The sequence below is a fragment of the Bufo bufo genome, chromosome 10, assembly GCF_905171765.1.
Source record: "Bufo bufo chromosome 10, aBufBuf1.1, whole genome shotgun sequence".
NCBI classification, from domain to species: Eukaryota; Metazoa; Chordata; class Amphibia; order Anura; family Bufonidae; genus Bufo; species Bufo bufo.
In genome coordinates this window covers 23,640,294-23,662,893 of record NC_053398.1, presented here as the reverse complement: position 1 = coordinate 23,662,893, position 22,600 = coordinate 23,640,294, and the positions used below count along the sequence as shown (strand labels likewise).

Sequence of the window (22,600 nt, the reverse complement as noted above, 5' to 3'; positions counted from 1 at the left end):
TTTTATGAATATTCGCTATATTGCAATAACTTTGTTTTTTAGATTATACGTAATACTCTAAAAATCGAAGTTATAGCAATATAGCGAATATTCGTAATATACACATATAGACTGCAATTTAGCTAATATAGTGCTGTACATAAAGAGGAAAATTATAAATCAGTAATGAGAATCGTTACTGATCTATAATCTCCCTCTTTATGTAGGATAGTTTGTTATGCGATAAATCGGCAATTAAATATGCGAGTGAATCGCGTCGCATAAGGGCTTTATGCTATTGGGTTGGCTTGTCGAATAGACAAAGATAGAGAATATAGCGCTATATTCGACAATTCTACCAAGCCAACCCATCAGTGATAGTAGTAATTGTTACTATCACAAAATTTGTGATCCTAAATTACTAGCACTAATTTAGTGATATTAAAGTAAATTACTAATATGACTAATGGGTTCAGATGGAAAAAAAACTAATATTCGTTATAACGAATATATTTTAATATATTCGAAATATTCGCAAATTTACAAAGTTGTAATATTCGTACGAATCTTTCGCTATTCGAATATTCGCGCTCATCCCTAGTTACCTGTGGCATTTTTTGTGGGGGCATGTTTTATGTGCAATACTAACAAGTGCCGTGCCCCCCCCCTCCCCCCTTCCAATTAATATTTTTTATTAAACACTTCAAATGTTTTAAATACCTTTTCTACTGACTCCCAGACGAAAAGAAGAAGAAACTGCTGGAGCAGCTCCACGCGCAGGCTGCCAGAAAATGATTTCTCCCACGCTCCCTCTCTCTCTCTCTCTGATGTCACTTCCTCTCACTTAGGAGAGGGAGGGAGTGTCTGAAGACAGCGCCGCCCTGCTAGCATCACTCACAGGCTCAGCAGATTGCCGCTCCGGCAGTGACAGGCTCAGCTGATCGTCCGCTGCTGACACCTGTCCTCATCGCCTCGCCCGCTGGCTGACACGCTGGCCGCTCACGGTCATCATCACCACTCGCTGCCACTCACCGCCAGCTGTCAGGTGAGGGCCGGCTAGCAAGTCTGCAGTTTTAAATGAATCCTGTGTCCGGGTCTGAGAAAGGCTTGTACCCGGGCACAGGATTACAAACCCGGACTGTCCGGGTCATTCCCGTATGGGTGGCAACCCTACCGGGGTCAGGGCAATCAGAGATCAAGCAAAGTCCATAAATGAAGTCCAAGGTCAGAGGCAGGCAGCAATCAAGCAAAGTCAGTTGAATCAAGAAGCAGGGTCCAGTACACAGAAAAGCAGAACTACAAAACACCTTCACACAAGGAACTAGACAAGCTAGTGACCAAGATTGCTTCGGGGCCTTCTTGGAGCAGGAAGCGCCCTTAAATAGTTCCTGCAACTCAGCCTTAGGCTGGGGAGATAGAGGGCGTGTACCCAAGGGAGGAGAGACTTGCCCGTGCACACCCAAACAGCAGTACAAGACTAAAGCAGGAAGTAAACTTTGGCATGGAGCACAAATACAACAGTTAAGCTACCTGCAGTCCACGCTTGTCAGCATGGTGCAAGACAGCAGAAGAGAATGAGGGCGCCTGTGCCCGCATGTGGGGCCAGCAGTGCAGGCACGGAACGCTGGGCTAACACTAGTCAAGGAAAACATCTGCATGAACATCAGCTCTGCCTAGGTATCAATGGCTTCACTCTGGGTTCTTCAGTTTCCTATTAATTTTCCCTGTGTGGGATAGTCCCATTGCAGACAGTGGAATGATGGAATTGATGACAATCTCTGTATAGTAATATGGAATACATTGGTACCCTGCATACAAAGTGTATATAAGGTTCTGGTTGCTCTAACATACTTCTGGCTCTATATCTGCCTGTATACGACTGTCCCTTCACATTTTTGGGATCCTGCCTTCATGGTTTAGCCTATACCCTGATTTTGGTATATTTACGCATGATTTTTCTTAGCATTTTTTATGGTTCTGGCTGTTACCCCATAATTTGATTTTATTCCTTCACGGTTCTGGTTGTTCCTTGATATTTCTGACTTTCATGGATCTCGTTGCTCCTCCACATTTCTGACTCTATGCTTTTCATGTTTCTGGTTGTTTCTTCACATTTTGGACTCTGTTTCCTTTATGTGTTCCTTCACATTTCTATCTGTTGCATGGTTCTCACGGTTCCTTCGCATTTGTGACTCAATTTAACCATGGATTCACAATTTCACCTCTATTCCCCTCATAGTTCTGATTTTGTTGATGTCCAGACAGTTTCATCATGGTTCTAATATGTAACCATGTTTCCCCAAGGTTAGGTCCCTTCTTCAATATGGATCAATTCTCCTACTCGTTGTAGCTCTTTTTAGTGGTTTTGGTTGCCCCCCCCCCCCCCACACATTTGTACCTCTTTGCCATCATAAATGTGGCTGTACCCTCACAAGTTGATATCTCTATTCCCTCATGTTTTTCCACAGTTCTGCTTCTAGCCCTCTCATCGGTCCAGCTTTGTCCTCCTCATGATACTCACTTTTCACTCATGGCTCACATTTTTGGCTTAGTTCCCTCTTTTTTCTGCCTCTGTTTCTTCCTTTTCGACATCTTCCCCTCTTGGTTCTAGCTTTGTCTTTTTGTGGTTCTGCTACAGCATGTTCTCTGATCCTGTTTTTCACAGTTCTGGCTTTGTTCCCTCACACTTCTGTCATGGGTTTTCTTACAGTCTAATCAAGTTCCTGTGCTTCCCGTTTTTCTTTGAACTCGTATTTTAACTTAGGTCCAGCATGTGAAGATTTTTTTAGCTCATGTGGCAACTTTTACAAATTTAAAGCAGTATTTGTCATCACGAAAAAATAAATCATAGGGCTGGCACCAGATTTCCTTGATATGCAAAAACCATTGTTTTCAATGTATTAATAAAACATCTAAGCAGAGCTCAGAGACATTAGCATTTATATCCATTGCAAAATCTCTGTTACACAGCCTCTAATGAAACCAATTAAAAAGTTGAAAAAGTTTAATAATCCATAAAGTACCCTGGAGTCAAGTTTGATTTCATGAGCTATAACAGATTATCGCTTATTTCACCACGTCAGCGTTCTCGAGTCTCACACAACTAAGTAATTAAAGAATCCAACATTGGCTCATAGCTGAAAGAGCGTGCTATGGATAGCTTTGTTGTCTAGCGAGTAATTAGTTTAGTTAATAATGGGTGGCCGAGGGATTTTTTTTTAACAAAAATAATCTGTAGCAAACTATAATTGATGCAAATGATCTGACACAAAAGAAAAACAAATTTAGCATGATGCAAAGTTTCTTCATAAGTCACTAATGTTTTAGCCTAAGCATTTCCAATTACATTTTATTATTGCCATGGTAGACTAATAAAATGATTGTACTACGTAAGTATATTAAGCAATCTTTATGGGATTTTACCATTTAAGCCATGGCTGATTAGTACTGTGACAGTTTCCTATATTTCTACCGTTGTATTATAGCAGGTCATGGGTTCATTTCTAAAGCCCACAACTCGATAAATAAAAAAAATGCTGATCTACTCGATCTACCTGTAATTTCTATGGTCCCAGACAAAGAACACCAACAATTCATCTGTAGAACCCAATGTCACGCTTCGGTGTGGGAGAGATACACCACACCGAGCATAGGAGGGAAGGAGGAAACCGGGAATCAGGCCTGAGAACTAGGGAAGGAAGAAGGACACCTCCTAGTAAAACCCTAGCCAAGATCCTTACTGACTACCAGTATGAACAGACCCCAGAGGTAGGTGGGTTCATACACAGGAATACCTAGAGTCCCATCTAGCCCTATAGGACCCTGGTACTAATGGTAGGGACGAGACTACCTGTTCTTCCAAATGGAAGGAGGAACAGGAGTCTCCTTCAGGCCTAATACAAACAATAGGGAAAAGCAACACACAGAACCCAAACAAAATACAAGAAGGGAAAGGAAAAACATAACTTCATAGGAGCTATGGAAGCACCAGGAACTACTCCGAGTTCCACACACCAGCAATCCAAAACGGAAACCGAAGCTATAAACCGCACAGCATAGTGGGAGAAGCAACTATAAATAAGGAAGGTTAAATGACTAGATTAGCAACACCTGAGGCAAGGGGTGTGGCCATACTAGAAACATCACAGATGTCTATTGATCCACAGGGGAAACCTGTCAGATCAAACCACGTGTTGCCAGTCTCACCAAAAATTTTTGACTTTTGAATTTTTCACATTTACAATCTTATGTTCACAGTGTTTGTCTACATGCACATGACCGTTGTGTGTTTTGCGGTCCGCAAATTGCAGATCCGCAAAACACGGATCACGTCCGTGTTCGTTCCGCAATTTGCGGAACGGCACAGACAGCCATTGATATAACTGCCTATTCTTGTCTGCAAAACGGACAAGAATAGGACAGGTTATATTTTTTTTGCGGGGCCACGGAACGGAGCAACGGATGCGGACAGCACAGTGCTGTCCGCATCTTTTGCTGCCCTATTGAAGTGAATGGGTCCGCATATGAGCCGCAAAAACTGCGGCTCGGATGCGGACCAAAACAACGGCCGTGTGCATGAGGCCTTTCCCATCAATGTATACCCTCAGTGTTCCCTACTGGATGCAAGAAATTATATTCAGAGCTTTTAAATAGCACACACTGACATTCAGGGATGAATAATACCCCCTAATCTGGTTGATTTTATGCTGATCACAATGTTTGTGAGGTTTCAGCAGTATTTGGTGACTTTCAGTTTCTTTGAGAAATTGGTATGAAATAAAAAAGCTGACGGTGGTGTTTTTATGGTACCTAGTTTGTAAAATGCATAAACATATTAATAACCTTCCCCCTGAGCAAACTTTATGTTGTTTGCCAATCAACAGTAGTAAGACAATACTAAAACGTTTCCCTGAATACATAATAGTTAAAAAGTAAGGCAAAGTAGAACATAAAGTCTTCTATTTTACAGTATATATATATATTTTTTTTTTATATATATATTTTTTTTTATTATTAATTCTTGCATCCAATATACTATTTGTTTTTCTTTTTTACTATGGCAGGGTTGGACTTGCCCATCATATTGTCAGGGCCGTCTTTAATATTGATTGGACCCTGGGCAAGAATTTACTTGGGCCCCCTGGATCCTGCCTTCCCACACCCTAGCATGCAATCACGCCCTCCACCACAACACACAACACACACCCCCCTTCTCCAAACACCCAGTACCCTTACTCACATAAAACAAGTAATATATATAATATAGCAGGACAGCTACACACACTCCTCAGTACACACAGGACAGCTATATACATATGATACAGTCCACACAGGACAGCTATATACACTTTTCAGTCCAATGTGCATCCTTCTCCATTCTGTCACAAGTTGGGACTTTCCCACCTCTCCCCTTCTGCTCCTCCATTGGTTCTCACAACCCTTCCTTGTCTCTGATTGGCTGTCCGGGCCGTCATTTCTCTTCTTGCACACTTCCTTGTTGTAAATTCCCAGTCTTGACGGAAAGTTTGTGGAGGCTGAAGAATCCCCTCAGAAGCAGAGCCCTGCGTGTGACTGGATGCAGTGCTGAGGGTGCGGGAAATGGCTGTCGATTTTATCATTACAATCGCTAGTGAGCTGCCTCTCCGGCTCTTGTTACACACATTACAACGCCCACATACTAGTACAGACTTGTGGGCAGTGGCCAGCGGGGCTCAAGAGGCAGCTGCCTTGGGCCACCCAGGAGCAACTGGGCCCGGGGCAGCTGCCCCTTTTGCCCCGCGTTAAAGACGGCCCTGCATATTGTCACAGGAGGTATCCTTCTGTAGACCCAATCTTTAGCACAATGAGGGTCTGCTTACATTTCTGTAGTAGTTTCTATCATCTAATAAAAGATACTGGTTGGGACCACTGGACCATATAGACTTATGAATATAATTGGTTCTGTTGTGTTCCATTTCAATGACCGTCACTTTTATGTGAAGAACGTTGCTGCACTGTACTTCAGGTCAAATATTATGGAATATCCAAAGAGGTTCCAATGCACGTGTGAACAAAGCCTAATAGGTCTTTAAGGTCCAGTAGATGTTGAATCCATTAGGAGGTGACTTTGCAGCCAGTCATATGGTCTCTTCCTATTAAAGCAGCTGCTGCTTGTATCCCATCATATACAGCACATTTAGAAAGTCTTCAGACCCTTTCATTTTTTTCATACTTTGTTATAGTGCATGGTAAAATAATAAAAAAATGTCAGGTTTTCGCCATCATTTATGCACTTAGTCCCCCATAATGATAAATTGAGAACAGAATGTTAGAGATCCTTGCTAATTTATTCAAAAGGAAAAACGAAAATCTTGCGTTAACATACGTATTCAGACCTTTACTCAGGACTTAGTTGAAGCATATATGGCAGTGATTACAGCCTCCAGTCTTCTTGGGTATGAGGCCACCAGGGTTGCACACCTGGATTTGTGGATTTTCTACCATTCTTCTCTGCAGATTTTCTCAAGTTCTGTCAGGTTGGCTAAGGACCAACGATAGAAAGCAATTTTGTAGGTCTCTCCACAGATGTTCTAGCTCTTTCTGGGCCACTCAAGGACATTTACTGAGTTGTCCCTAAGCCACTCTTGTGTTGTCTTGGTAGTGTGCTTGGGATCATTATCTTGTTGTAAGGCGAACATTCGGCCTATTCTGAGGACCAGAGCACTCTGGATCAGGGTTTCATTAAGAATATCTCTGTATTTTGCTTTATTTATCTTTCCCTCAACCCTGACCAGTCCCCTTGTCCCAGCCACTGGAAAACACCCCCACAGCATGACGCTTCCTCCACCATGCTTGACTGTAGGGATGATATTGTGCAGGTGATGAGCAGTGCCTGGTTTCCTCCAGACATGGCAAGAGTTGAGGCTAAAAAGTTCAATCTTGGTTCATTAGACCAGAGAATCTTGTTTCTATCAGTCTGAGAGTCCTTTTGGTGCTTTTTTTTTTAAGCAAACTCTAAACAGGCTTTCATGTGTCTTTTACTAAAGAGATGCTTCTTTATGGCCACTCTGCCATACAGCCCAGATTGTTGGAATGTTGCAGTGATGGTTGACCTTCTGGAAGTTTCTTCCATCTCCACATAGAATCTTTGAAGCTCAGCTATAGTGATCACTGGGTTGTTGGTCACCTCTCTTACCAAGGCGTATATCCCAGAAAAGCTCCCAGCATATGTTCCTGATGTATGTCCTTAACATGAGGCTCAAACATGATGACTGTTTATCCGCAATGTGGATCGATCATTGTCACATGTGTATGGCCAGTTGTATGGCCCATTTACAAGGACAAATAATCATTCTGCTTAAGTGTCGATCTCTGTTGAAGGGGCAGTGATCATATTGGATGGCATGAACCATGTTAACCACAATTGTTTGTCCCGATACAGTTTGCATATCGTCAGCAGCTCATCCCCTGTTTACACGTTGAAATGTGCACATGGCAAACATGTTTTATGCATGTGATGTTTGTGGTGTTTGCTCATTTATCGTCTAAATCCAGAGAATGTTTTCACTGGGTAATAATTGTCGCCGAATGTTTGTTAGATGATCATCTGGGCTTTTAACTGATCCTAGTTAGCGCATGAGGCAAGTTAGCAAATCCACTGAGTATTAAATAGAAGGATCAGTTGGCCTTTAGCAAATGGGAGAAGATCCATTATTTATCTCTAGGTCTGGCAATCATGGTTTGCAGTTCCAATATTGATTGCTGTGTAGTCACAAAATTACAGGTCCATCCAGTTGACTGCATTTTCCATCTCACCTCATCAAGGTTAGCTTTTGTTTTGGGGTCTTCAAGCAGGCTGTTATCTGACAGCGACTGTAATAGTACGGTGTGCACGGCCAAATATAACATTTATGATTCAGGATGAGGTTTTCATCTTTTATAAGAGATTGCAGCATGCAACCCACTTCCATTCATTCCGGAAGCAAGAAATGAGTTGTTGGATGTTCCTAAGCCAACATTTTTGTTTAGAAATATATGAAATATTGGGCACCATATTGCTTCATCTGCAAATTAATTTTGTCATCATAATGGTAGATGTAATCACTGAAATAACAAACAGCTCAATATGGCAGCGTGCCTGTCTGCACCCACGAGAAGATTGCTATTTGCCGTGCCAGAAAACGTGCTCACAGTATAGCTTTCTACATCCCCTATTAACCTGTGTATGAGCTCAACAAACAAAACCTCTAACGGCCGCACTGATGTGTGGCTAAAATCCCCAAACTGCCTTGACCTAGGGACAAACTGTCAATAAAAACCTTTACAAGGGTATTTTTTAATACATTCTGTGATTGTATAGATACATTAATCCAATGTATTATTATTGTTTATTATTAAAGTACCATTCATTCCATGGCACTGTACATATGAACAGGGGTATTCATACATTATACAGATCATTACAATAAGCAGGAACAAGATGAGTTACAAGCTGGTACAGAAGGAGAGAGGACCCTGCCTCTACAAAGGACCGGAGTAGGACACAGTAGATAAGGGTAAAGCTGGTCATGGCGGTTTAGTGGCAACAGGGTCACGGTAGGTTGTAGGCTTGTCTGAAGAGGGGGGTTTTCTGGTTCCTTTTGAAGGATTCCACTGTAGGTGAGAGTCTGATAATATGTTGTGGTAGAGAGTTCCAGAGTATGGGGGATGCACAGGAGAAATCTTGAAGGTGACTGGGGGAAGAGGTGAGAAGAGAAGAGGAGAGAAGAAGGTCCTATGCGGATCATAGATTACGTGTCGGGATGTATCGGAAAAGTAGCTCAGAGATGTACGGAGGGGACAGGTTATGGATAGCTTTATATGTATTTGTTAGCATTTTAAACTGAATTTGCTGGCAAATGGGGAGCCAGTGAAGGGAACGGCAGAGGAGTAATGGGGGAGAGGTGGATTATTTGTGCAGCAGAGTTGAGGATAGATTGGAGGGGTGCAAGGGTGCTAGATGGAAGGCCAAAGTGGAGGATATTACAGTAGTCTAGGTGGGAGATGAAGAGGGCATCTACAAGCATTTCTGCAGTCTTGTGGTTGAGGAATGCGTGGATTCATAAGTTATTTTTGAGTTGGAGGTGGCATGTGGTGGAAAGAGCTTATGTGTGGTTTGAAGGAAAGGGCAGAATCAAAGGTTACTCCAAGGTAGCAGACTTGGTTGACCAAGAAGAATGTGCAGCCATTGACAGATAGGTCGGTTGGGGGGGCATTGAGTGAGATGGGGGAAAGATTATACATTTTATTTAATCCATGTTTTAGAAAGTGAGAGGAGATGAAGGAGAATATAGAAGATAGGCATTGTGGGATTCTGGATAGTAAGGTGGTGTGATATCTGGACAATAGAGGTAAATGTCATCAAAATAAAAGTGATACTGAAATCCATGGGACTCTAGGTGGTCCTGGGCCAAAGGTATAGATTGAGAAGAGCAGGGATCCTAGGACAGAGCCTTGAGGGACACCAACAGAGAGGGGAAGAGGCGAGGAGGTGGTGTGCGAGACTAAATGTCTGGTCTGTGAGGTATGATGTGATCCAGAAGAGGGCCAAGTCCATAATGCCAATTGATTAGAGAGTTTTTAACAAAAGGGAGTGGTCGACGGTGTCAAAGGCAGAGGACAGGTCAAGGAAGAGGAAGACAGAGAAATGTTTGTCTTTGGCAGTTAGCAGGTCATTGGTGACTTTGGTAAGGCAGTCTCAGTCGAGTGGTGGGGTCAGAAGCCAGATTGTAGCTGGTCAAAGAGGGAGCAGAAAGAGAGGTGGGAGGACAGTTCAAGGAGGACATGATGTTCAAGTAGATTTGAGGCATAAGGGAGAAGTGATATAGGGGCAATAGCTAGAGGAAGAAGATGGGTCAAGGGAAGGCTTTTGGAGGATGGGTGTGATGATAGCATGTTTAAAACAGGAGGAGAAGACACAAGTGGTTATTGATAGTTTGAAGAGATGAGTTAGAGCAGGGATAAACACTATGGTGAGGTTGGGGGTGAGCTCGGATGGGCTTGGGTAAAGTGCACATATGGTGAGATGTGATCTGGAGTCCTGTCCTGTGCTTCCAGTCAGCAAGGGGGCATTCATCGCAGCGCGAGCAAATGGAGGAGGTGAGTGCTTTTTTATTTTTCTTTTGCACAGACTGGGGGCACTATTGGGGGCATTATTCTAACTGGGAGCACTAATTAGGTGCATTATTCTAACTAGGGGCACTAATGGGGCCATTATTCTAACTGGGGGGCACTAATGGGTGGCATTATTCTTCCTGGGGAGCACTAATGGGGGCATTATTCTTCCTTGGGACACAAATGGGGGGCATTATTCTTCCTGGGGGGCACTAATGGGGACATTATTCTTCCTGGGGGCACAAATGGGGGGCATTAATCTTCCTGGGGGGCACTAATGAGGCCATTACTCTTACTGGGGGGCACTAATGGGGGGCATTAATTTTGGGGGGTACTAATTGGGACATTAATATTACTGGAAGCCACAGTATGACAGCAACTTAACACCCTGTGTTAAGCCACGCCCTCACCACTCCCCCTTTGGAATGTGGCTTAACTTGGCCGGTATTTTTTGTTGGGAAAGGTGGCCGGTATTTTTTGTTGGGAAAGGTGGCAACCCTATACGTAGGTCATCAGTTCTAAAGTCTCGAAAAACCCCTTTAAGGTTCCTGTAAGGGTGTGCTAGTGTGTGGACTAGGGGAGCAACTGAAGAGACCAGTGAAGAGAATGTGGGTATGTTGTGATCGAATAGGCGGAGAGGCGAGTTAGAAAGTTAGATAGGGAGCAGATGCGGGTGAAGATAAGATCCAGAGTATGACCATCTCTGTAGGTGGGAGTGGAGGACCACTGTGAGAGGCCAAAGGATGAAGTGAGTGCTAGAAGCTTAGAGGCAGCTGAGTGGTAAGTGTCAATGGAGATGTTGAACATGGCTGCTCTCTTCCAACTATACTATATTGTGGAAAAAAAGATTACAGGTCCATATGCCGTGCATTGAAATACTGCTCCTCAGCGTCATTTATAAATTGTACTCAAAGCACTTAGTATAGGTCCACAAACCACTTCAAGTTGGCCTCTTATGAATGGAACCCTACTCTAAATTGGTGCAGCTCTATGTGCGATCCATTTCTTTTTTCTCCACAATCTAGTCTGCCACATATTTGCACAGGATGTGTGCGGTAATACATGTCAACCCCACTCACTTCAATAGATCTGAGCTGAAATATATTAGATGCATAACATGGACATGTGCAGAGCCATTTCTGGTGAAATAAACCATGTTTTCCTAAGCCTGTGCAACCCCTTTAATTCAAAAGTGTTCTAGTTCTCATGGTTATTTTGGACTACTCCATGCATATGCATAAGTGGAGTGGTCCTAACGATAAATATACTTGTAATTCTTCAATTTCATAAACATTTTACTTGTAATGCACTTGTAATGCGATAAATGTGGTGCATTATTCAAAAATGTGTCTCCTCTGACACGTGCAGCTGGATGTCGAGCAGAAAACTGGAACTGAAAATAAACAAGAAACTTGGGAACCGAATGTGAGATGTTCCCCTAATAGATGCTTCCCAGTGAATGAGACAGAGACCGCAGCGTACTGTGGAGCAATAACCTGCACCTTTAAAAGGCACCACGTTAAAGGGGTTATGCCATTATAAATGTAAAAAATGAAAATCAGACATCATATAGTACATGACAATCTCTTTCTAATAAAGCTAGAACCAGCCCTGGACCTCACATGGATCCAAAGATCTCTCCAATTAATTGCTCTGCTAGAATTATAACAAGCTGACAGCTCAAGGGGAATGTCTTTTCTGCTGCAGCTCAGGGGGTGTGTGCATTCTGCTGCAGCTCAGGGGGTGTGTGCATTCTGCTGCAGCTCAGGGGGTGTGTGCATTCTGCTGCAGCTCAGGGGGTGTGTCCATTCTGCTGCAGCTCAGGGTGTGTGTGCATTCTGCTGCAGCTCAGGGTGTGTGTGCATTCTGCTGCAGCATGTGCGACCATCTCAATGAGCAGAACAAGAAAATAAGAAGAATAACAAGCAGCAGGTGGCGCTATACAGATACATTTTATTAAATAACTCAGTGGCTATTCAACATTTTTAATTACATGCAATTATAAATGTATTCAGAGCCAGGTGCTGGTTTGAAAACTATCGAATATTTTTCGGAGGACAACCCCCTTTAATACTAATCAATAAGAGCTCAGTAAGGGTACATCTACAAATAGCAGAATTGCCCAAGAAAACTTTAGCATGAAACCCCAGAAAAGTTTGGTGTAGAAAATTTGCACCAAATCATGCAGATTTTCTTGCAAATATCATTTGTGGAAAACAGTTGGATAAGTCAATCTTTTTTTTTTTTTTTTCATTTTTCAGTCTTGCAATTTTTGATGCAGATCAGTAGGAAATCCACAGCAAAATCTGTAACAATTGCATTTTGTTGCGGGTTTTGACGTCCCCAATGGGCTCAATGGGGAAATCCGCAAGCATTAAAAATCCCTCTCCACGGGTCATTTTCCATACTGAAAATGTATTCAAAGTGTCGATGAGATTTTAAATAATCTCTTTCATTTTGCTGGTACTAATCCGCTGCGGATTTTTCATCCACAAATCTGGAGAGAAAATCTACAGCAATTCCGTTATGTGTAGACAAGCCTTAACTAGAAATGAGCTCGATAAACAGATTTGTCTCGAATTTCCCCAAAATTCAGATTCCAGCTGAATTCAAACTTTTTGAGCTTCGATTTGGATGAATCTTTCAAAATGGGTGTGACCATTTTACAGGTCAGAAGACAGAGAAGAAGGCATCAGCTACCAAAACGGGATAATTTGTGGACCACGATTAAATTTAAAAATAAAATCTGACGGTGCAGTGTGTTATTAATCAGATTATTTTTTTTTACTACTGGCTACCATCCATTTGTCCATAACCATGTACGAATGTGGCTGTCACTTTGACATTACTAATGCTTTCTTGGCTGAGGTCTTGGACACCTCAGGATGTCATATACAACTTTTCAGGTCAATCTAAGTACTTTTGATTTGGGTCAAATTTATTTTTATCTGAATCAAATCTGCTGACCAATTTGTTAGAATTGGACTTAAAGGAATTTAAATAAATTCACTCATCTCTAGCCGTAACCCTTCACAAGATGCTGGAGGATCTGAGTAGGAAGCTTTTATTCCTTATAGTCACACTGACCTTGAATCTTGAAAGCATACATTTTATTCTATTATCTCAATGGCAGAACAAGAAAGTTGTGGGACCATGTTTGCATGTTTCAGATCAAACGCATAGTACTTAGTCCTAGACTATTAATCTTAAATGAGGTCTTCCTAGAAAAAGCATATTAGGAGATGTCAATCAGTTGGCTTGGTAGATGTTCAGCAGCTTGGTCACCAACAAATTCCAAAAACTAATTTGTTGTGTTTTCACCTTCATTCAACAGGTATCTTCTACTTGTCTATCACCCATAGATTTCCACAACTCCTATATACATTAGTGGAAAGGTGGAAAATGAGACTAAGATCCACCTGAACCACCATGTGATCAGTGAACCAGCTGCCAGAGCCACACCAATATGACTTATATGATATGTAGGGATGACATTTCATGGTATAAATTCTTCTGAAAATCCTGTTAAGATAATGTGTAGTTTATAAATCAATATAGGACTCCCACTTACTGGTCATATCCCCGAAAATTATAATGGGGCAAGAGTGGCTCCATGAACCCACAGAGATGAAAGGGAATGTTCCTCCCAACTATATAGTTTCCATGTAACATGACATGCCAGCCACACAAAAGAATGGCTACTTAGAAGCTCTAAGCTTTGGCTCATAGAAGGGGCCCCAAGTGGGTTGTCTTAATGAAAAATAACTAAACCTAGTAATGAAAGATAAAAGGAAACAAGAAAAATTTAGACTGTTTTTTTTTATTTAGTAGAATGTTTTCTCAGACATTTTCAGCTTTTTATCTTTAGTATTACAATATAAAAACTGTATAAGAAAACTATATAGCTTCCAAATAGTCCTGACTGCATAAATAATGTAAAACACAGAAGTGTGTGCTTAGCACAGCAATTTTAATAGTTCATGATCATCTTCTCACATGAATTAGAACTTTGACGCATTAAACCATTTCTATAGTCCAAGGTTTATTTTATCCCTTGTGTGTCTCGTAATGTTTATTTTGTACTCGCTTTAGGCTTTTCTTGGCTCTTTAGAGAGATACAGCCCTGTTTATTTTGTCATCTGGGAAATTCTGTGATAGTAGAGACAGCCTTAATCTGTTCTGAAATGAATTATGGGAAGTGTTCCAAAAAATACTTTTTACTAGATATTTTAGACTTATACCTTGGTGAAACATCCACATAATATAGGATATATAGAGTTACCATTGTTGTAGAGTCTGGGAAAAAAAAGCGTTGCTTGAGAAGACTTACTGTAGAGACCAGGATGGTTGAAGTTCGCCACTCCACATATCCACTCACCAAGGTGGTAGAAGTTCATTCCAAGTGAATGTTCCACCTGAACCAACAATTGACAGGGAACTAGTTTCCAGAGTTGCACCAATGTGACTTATATGATGCTCGGATGACATATTATAATGTGTAGAATGGTGTAACTGGCAATTTTCTGAATCGCTTCATTTAAAAATCTGCCGTCATCCACCTGAAAAAAGCTGTAAAGTCATGGCCACTAGGGGTCTTACTTCCACCTAACTTGCAGTCCACTGCCTGATGTCAGGCAAGGTTCATCACTGGTAACAGAGACTCAGAAGATGGCTGAGAGGAAGTGGGGGCATGTCAGAGCTAGCTGAGATTGTCAGCCTAATAAAACAACTGGCTTTACTTTGTATACATGTTATTTATCCCTTTATATCAGCTTTTTGAGACCCCTAGAAGAAAACAAATATAGTGGTTAAGAAGAGAAGTGAGGTCGCTGCATACAGTACTGACAGAAGGGGATACCCACCGCTTGTGAGAGAAATGCATTTAGCTGTGCAGCTAAAACAGGGAATAATAAAAAAGAGACTTTAGGGAAGACCACACATGACTGTTCCTTCACAGTAATGATTGGACAAAGAAGCACAGCCTTTATGCAAACTTTTTTGAAAACTCAAGTTATGTTTTAAGTTGGCCATAAGATAAAAGTTGGGTGAGACTGAGATTCCAATTGTGATTCACCACCCAAATGACAATTGGAAAGCAGCATGCGGCAATGTTATCACTGCTCTTTCTCTCTCCTCGTATACCTGCCAGTTTCCACAGGAACCTGTGTAAAAGGTACCTACTAGGGATGAGCGAACCCGTGGAAGTTCGGGTTCGCCGGGTTTGGCCGAACTTCAGGTCAAAGTTCGGATTCGGGACCCGAACTTGACCCCGAACCTGGACCCCATTAAAGTCAATGGGGACCCGAACTTCACTTTATTATTTTCTATTATAACATGGTTATACCACGTGGTGAGGGCGGTGACGTCACCGCAGGTCCTTCTATCTTCATTTAGCAGGACCTGCGATGATCTCACCGCGCTCATCGCACGCGGTGAGCGCGGTGACGTCGTCGAAGGTCCTTTTGCAGGTCCTGAAGAAAGAAGAGGATACTGGCTGCGCGATCAAGTGGTGAGTTTTTTTTACATTATTTTTAACCCCTCAATGGCCATTTTATTTAGCATTCTGTCTTAAGAATGCTATTATTTTCCATTATAACTATGTTATAATGGAAAATAATTAAATTACCCGAACACCGAACAAGAACTTCAGTGAGAAAGTCTGGGTTTGGGTTCGCTCAACCCTAGTATCTACAAGTAGTATAACATCATGGAACTAGCCTTATGATGAGAGCTGCTGACAAGTTCCCTTTAAGATGAAACCAATTTTGTAAGTGTTGGAATATGCAGCTGTCATCCATGGTTAAATAATAGCTAAAGAAGGATTACTTCTCTGAATGAAAGATAATTATATGCCGCTTGTTTATGAAAATGTAATAAAGTGTGTTGAACGTGCTTCAGAAATGTTTAGAAAGGTTGTTATTTTTAGCTAAACAGCACCTACTATACTCTTTCCCTTCCCTTACACATATTCATCCGCCATTCCACCGCTTATTTTGGCATCACAAGAATTAAATGTGATAAAATGATTGCCTCACTGGGGGATAAAATTCCTTCTTAAGATGTAAGTCAGTGTGAGCATCATGTTCCTATAATAAGCCCCGGTGGGTCTATTACTCTTTTACCAAAGTCTATGTAAAAATAGTGAATTTCAGAATTGCATTGTCATCAACATATAAACAAGTCAAGGATTTTACATATATTTTATATATATATATATATATATATATATATATATACAGACAAAAGGAAGGCCAGCAGCACACCAAGGTTTTCAACGAAATGTGAAGTTTATTCCTCCAGAGTCAGCAGCGACGTTTCGACAGCTTGATGCTGTCTTTCTCAAGCTATGTGCATATGTGTTGCAAACATACAATTTAAAGGTGCATCAATTACACAATTCAATTTACATCAATTAATCCATGTACAAGAAAATTCATATAATACGTGATTCCTTATATTTAGCAAAATACATACATTATACCGCAGTGTTGCAAAATACAGTGCATACATTCAATATATAAAATGATTCATACTGTGTATAATATGGGGCAAAAACCCTAAATACCCTTCATTAGTGCAGGTGTGTCTGATCACCAGGTTAAAAATCACGATCAGCTGGTGCGCCATGTCGCGCCGGCCCCACGGTCCCGGCGGCGTCCCCGTTCCCTCTATGCGCATAGAGGGAACGGGGACGCCGCCGGGACCGTGGGGCCGGCGCGACATGGCGCACCAGCTGATCGTGATTTTTAACCTGGTGATCAGACACACCTGCACTAATGAAGGGTATTTAGGGTTTTTGCCCCATATTATACACAGTATGAATCATTTTATATATTGAATGTATGCACTGTATTTTGCAACACTGCGGTATAATGTATGTATTTTGCTAAATATAAGGAATCACGTATTATATGAATTTTCTTGTACATGGATTAATTGATGTAAATTGAATTGTGTAATTGATGCACCTTTAAATTGTATGTTTGCAACACATATGCACATAGCTTGAGAAAGACAGCAACAAGCTGTCGAAACGTCGCTGCTGACTCTGGAGGAATAAACTTCACATTTCGTTGAAAACCTTGGTGTGCTGCTGGCCTTCCTTTTGTCTGTATACTACATTGGATCTCGGTGCTGATTCACACTGGCCTGACCTTGCACCCGCCATTGACAGAGTGCTGCATCCTCATTTTTTCTATATTATATATATATATATATATACAGTACAGACCAAAAGTTTGGGCACACCTTCTCATTCAAAGAGTTTTCTTTATTTTCATGACTATGAAGGCATCAAAACTATGAATTAACACATGTGGAATTATATACATAACAAACAAGTGTGAAACAACTGAAAATATGTCATATTCTAGGTTCTTCAAAGTAGCCACCTTTTGCTTTGATTACTGCTTTGCACACTCTTGGCATTCTCTTGATGAGCTTCAAGAGGTAGTCCCCTGAAATGGTCTTCCAACAGTCTTAAACGAGTTCCCAGAGATGCTTAGCACTTGTTGGCCCTTTTGCCTTCACTCTGTGGTCCAGCTCACCCCAAACCATCTCGATTGGGTTCAGGTCCGGTGACTGTGGAGGCCAGGTCATCTGGCGCAGCACCCCATCACTCTCCTTCATGGTCAAATAGCCCTTACTTTCAAAGTTTTCCCAATTTTTTGGCTGACTGACTGACCTTCATTTCTTAAAGTAATGATAGCCACCCGTTTTTTTTTTACTTAGCTGCTTTTTTCTTGCCATAATACAAATTCTAACAGTCTATTCAGTAGGACTATCAGCTGTGTATCCACCTGACTTCTCCTCAACGCCACTGATGGTCCCAACCCCATTTATAAGGCAAGAAATCCCACTTATTAAACCTTACAGGGCACACCTGTGAAGTGAAAACCATTTCAGGGGACTACCTCTTGAAGCTCATCAAGAGAATGGCAAGAGTGTGCAAAGCAGTAATCAAAGAAAAAGGTGGCTACTTTGAAGAACCTAGAATATGACATATTTTCAGTTGTTTCATACTTGTTTATGTATATAATTCCACATGTGTTAATTCATAGTTTTGATGCCTTCATAGTCATGAAAATAAAGAAAACTCTTTGAATGAGAAGGTGTGTCAAAATTTTTGGTCTGTACTGTATATTCAACCTTGGGGAGGTAGTGAGGGGTTTGAAAGTGTCTTGAGCTTTATCTTGCTTACCCCCCTCCCTGGTGGAGTGAGTATTTATTTGTTTCTTTGGGTTTTTACATCTGTGGTTTGAGTGGGTGCCTCCCGTAATATATTATTTTGGTTGTTCATTTCTGTTCTATTGAGGTCTCCTTTGGTGAGGATTGAGCCTTCTGGTTGAGTGATGTCATTCCTCATTTCCTACTACTTCACCCTCCATGTTTGAATCCATTGCCTTATCTCAGGTGTGTGTATTCATAAATTCTGTAAGTAAGTGAGAATAGCAATGCCCAGGAGCTTCCCAAAATTACTTGAGTGAGAGAAGGACACACACACACACATACACATACCTCTGAGTGTTTCCTCTTTTACAAACAGTAGTTAAGGATAAGGTACTTTAAGTATAATTATAACACAAAGCTATATTCTGCATGGACCCTGGGGATTCACATTAATTTACCATTTTAAGAGATGCAAAAACAGCTTAGGGAAGACCTGCACTTAAGCGTGGATTTGCAGTGGGGCTTAAGGTGCCTATATTCTTTGCGTTCTTCTTCATGGTTTTTCCCTCTTCTTATCCTACTGTTTCATCTTCGTCCTCTCTTCTTATAAAGCTTCCTCTTTTTCGTCTCTTCTTATCCTACTCCTTCATTTTCTGTCTCTCTATGCCGTGCGCTAGACCACAGGGGAGGTGATGTAAGTGGTTGCAGTCCTCATGTTGGCTAATCCTTGCTCCAGCACTGTTCCAAGTGGCAAATACAGTAAATGGAGAGGCACAACCCTTCTTTCGGGTGGCTGGGATCTTCTATCAGGTGGCTGGTGTCATGCCCTTGATGTTATGTATAGAGGTTCTCCAAATATTTTATTAAAAATTTGGTTCGATCCAAATTTATTTGTGGTGAATCGCGTTAAAAAATTGCTATTTCCTGGCTGCGGAGAGCCTTTATAGTGGTGTAGAACACTGTGCCTTGCAGTAACACGCATAGGGAGTCTGATGTGGTAGTGAAACAATACTGTGAGTCAGTATGACATGCAGATGACAGGCTTCACTCTTAGAATCACTGCACACTTCACTTATTTAGGCAGTTACGGGACCAAAACTGACCAAATAACTCAAATGTGAACCTAGCCTTACACTGTCATCAGCTGATTCCACATTGATGTCTACAGAACCTGTTCTATTAAACACTTATACAAGTAAAGCCCCCCGGACAGAGTGGAGAGGGTGTCAGCAGTAAGTTTGTGTTGACATCACTGATTATTTTGCCCTTCCTCTAATCCGTCAGAACAATAACCCCCAAAAGTTTCCTGGCTATTTTTAGAATGTCTTGCAGATGGGTGAAAGACTTCAGGAACCACTTGACAACCAGATTGAACACGTGTGCCATGCAGGGTGCATGGCTCAGCCCTCCTTGATGCAGCGCCCACACCATGTTATTCCTGCTGTCAGTCACCATGGTTTTGATTTTGAGTTGTCGTGGAGAAAGCCAGGATTCAATTTCTTGATCAAGGACACGGAGCAGTTCCTCCCCTGTGTGACTCCGTTCGCCCAGGCAAACGAGGTGCAGAACAGCGTGACACCGCCGTGCCTTGCACATGTGGTATGCTGGAGGGCCCCTGTGAATTGTTCCTGCAGTGGAGGCTGGCATCACTTCGCCAAGTTGCTGGAGTGGCTGTGCAAGAACCACATTCACCCAGTAGGCCGTAAAGGACATGTGTTGTCCCTGACCGTAGTTACAGCTCCACGCGTCGGCGCTGCCGTGCACTTTGGCAGACACCGACAGGCTCAAGGACTGGCCCACCTTCTGTTCTACATACATGTGCAGGGCTGGTACTGCCTTTTTGGCAAAGAAACGACGGCTTGGGACTCTCCACCTCGACTCGGCACAAGCCATCAGTTCTCTGAAAGGTGCAGTGTCCACCACTTGGAAAGTGAGGGACTGCAGCACCAGCAACTTGGCCAGGAGCACAATCAGCTTCTGCTCCGTTGGATGAGTGCATGCATACTGTTGTCTCTTGGCAATCGCTTTGGTGATCAATTGCTGACGGAATGACTGACGAGGAATAGGAGGAGGAGCAGGAGCATCAGGACCCTCCCTTCTGCTGAGGTGGTGGAGCCTTGATTGCCTGAAATCGGGTGCTTGCCACTTGGTGATGCAGCAGTTGCTGCAGCAGGCTGGACCACCACATCGGAGCCACGGTTCTTCAAGGCCAGTTTATAGTGACGCTGCATATGTTGATGCAGGGCCGTGGTGCCAACATTAGCACCCTGGCCACGCTTCAACTTTTGCACACAGATTCTACAAATGGCCATTTTCACCTCCTCCGGTGACTTAACAAAAAACTGCCACACCACCGAGTAGGTGATTTTACCCCCAACACTCCGCACTGACTGACTGCTACCGCTGCTGCTTCAGTGAACTCCTGCACCACTACTTTCCGGGCAGGTAGGCTCCTGCCAAGTGGGTGGTCTACCCCAGGCACGTTTGGTTTCCGACCTCCCACTGCTACCATCCTGCTGACTCCCGGCCACGCTAGTGACTTGCTGGATCCTTCGCTGCCTCACGGGCAAGATGCCACCCTCTTCTACCAATGATGATGAAGCCCCTAAATCCCCCAGCTCCAAAGTGCGATCAGCTACATCATCATCATCGAGTACTGTTTGCACGTTACTGATGTCCTCCTCAACGGTCTCTGGCTCAGGAGCCTGACCGCTCGCAACACCAGCTCCCAAGCCACTCTACTCATCACTACTTGCCCGCCTACCGAAGTAAGTGGCGGATGTCTCCTCCACAGCTTGGCTGGGCAGTAGCTGCTGACTGTCCTCTAGTAGCTGGTCCTTGCTGTATAGTGGAACTGTGCCCACAGCATACAATACTTTTCTGGCTGAGGGAACAGAAAAGAACAGAGGCAGGTTGAGAACAGGTGAGGGCACAGGGCCTGCTCCCGGGCCATGCAAACTAAGGGTTGTGTCTGACGAACCCACTGACTATTGGCTAGGGGTGTCTGATGTCACTTGGGATGAAGTGGATGCCCGAATCAACCATTCAAGAACCGCTGGGTTGCTGGTCAAGACACGACCGCTAGATGACACCGGGAGCTCAGGCCTCTCGCTGCGACTCCTGCTGCCACGCGCCCTTACTTTGCTGCGACCTGTGCCTGCGCCAGAAACATTTAGGCCTCTGCCACTCCCCCATGCAGGGCCTGAAACTTCTCTGTCTGACATACTGTTAGATCAAATAAATAAATGAAAAGGAAATTAAAACACCCCAAAAAAGTCTGTAATTTTCTCACTTCACCACACGACAGCTAATAAGCCCTTTTTTCCCACTATTAAAAGCCAAAAAGGACTTGTAAAATAGAACATATAACTGTCCCGCTGAACTGCAAATAATATATATTTTTTTGCCACTAATACACGCCAAAAAATGCTCTAAAGCATATAACTGCACCGCACAAGGGTAAATAGGGCGTAGAAATATTTCCTTGTAATAAACCCTTTTAATGGCTGTGTCAATCAGCACTTGCACCCCAATAACGAGAACGGGTTGCTGGAATTACAGAGCTGTATAATGGCAATTTGGATCCGCAGTCAGTGCAGCAAGGTGTAATAGGATTGTTCTTATTACCCAGGCTGTAGCCTCCCCTACTGAACCCTGTTCTGCTTTAATACTGTGGAATGATTCCTCCCTATCCTTTCCCTGAACTTCCATACAGCAAACTAAAAGTTTTAAAGTCTTTTCTACCACTGTCCCTAGCGCCTGCTGACGTCTCTCCCTGCACTAAGTACACTGGAAAATTGCTGAATCCAAGTTGGCTGAGGCTATTTATACGGCTGTGACATCACAGGGCTGGCTGCTGATTGGCTGCATGCATGGCATTGTGGGTGATCCCTCGTTGTCAGAGTTCCTTGCTCCATGTCCAAACAGCCATTTTAGGAAAAAATGGGATTCGTTACCACGAAGCATGAGGAAATTCAGATTCAGTGAGAATCTAATTTTTCCTGAAATTCGGATCGAATTCCACTTCGTCAACTTCGGCTCACTCATCTCTAGTTATGTGAATGGGTAACAGGGTGCAAGGTGGGAGAATGGTAGGGGAGTCTGACAGATGATGGAGCAAATGAGCAGGCCAGCTTGGTTACAATAAAATAAAGTCTCCTTTTACTGGTGGCAGTTGAAGGATTGAACGGAGCATGTGGACAGAGAAATAAGGAAAAAAAATGGCGGGTGGAGCTAGACAGATGCATTTTTTTGAATAACGCAGTAGCTATACTAAACATTAAATTGCATCCAATTACAAAACTATTTAGAAACAAAGAAA

At 42.6% G+C, this 22,600-nt stretch overlaps 1 protein-coding gene and 1 long non-coding RNA gene across 2 annotated transcripts in view; both read left to right on the top strand.

Annotated features, from left to right (window-relative positions):
- Positions 1 to 22,600, top strand: part of SPON1 (spondin 1) — a 306,848-nt gene that overhangs the window by 190,050 nt on the left and 94,198 nt on the right.
- On the top strand, positions 451 to 22,532 carry LOC120980266. The gene is made up of 3 exons (XR_005774496.1): positions 451 to 579; positions 8,617 to 8,622; positions 22,517 to 22,532. It is a non-coding gene; the product is annotated as an uncharacterized LOC120980266 (long non-coding RNA).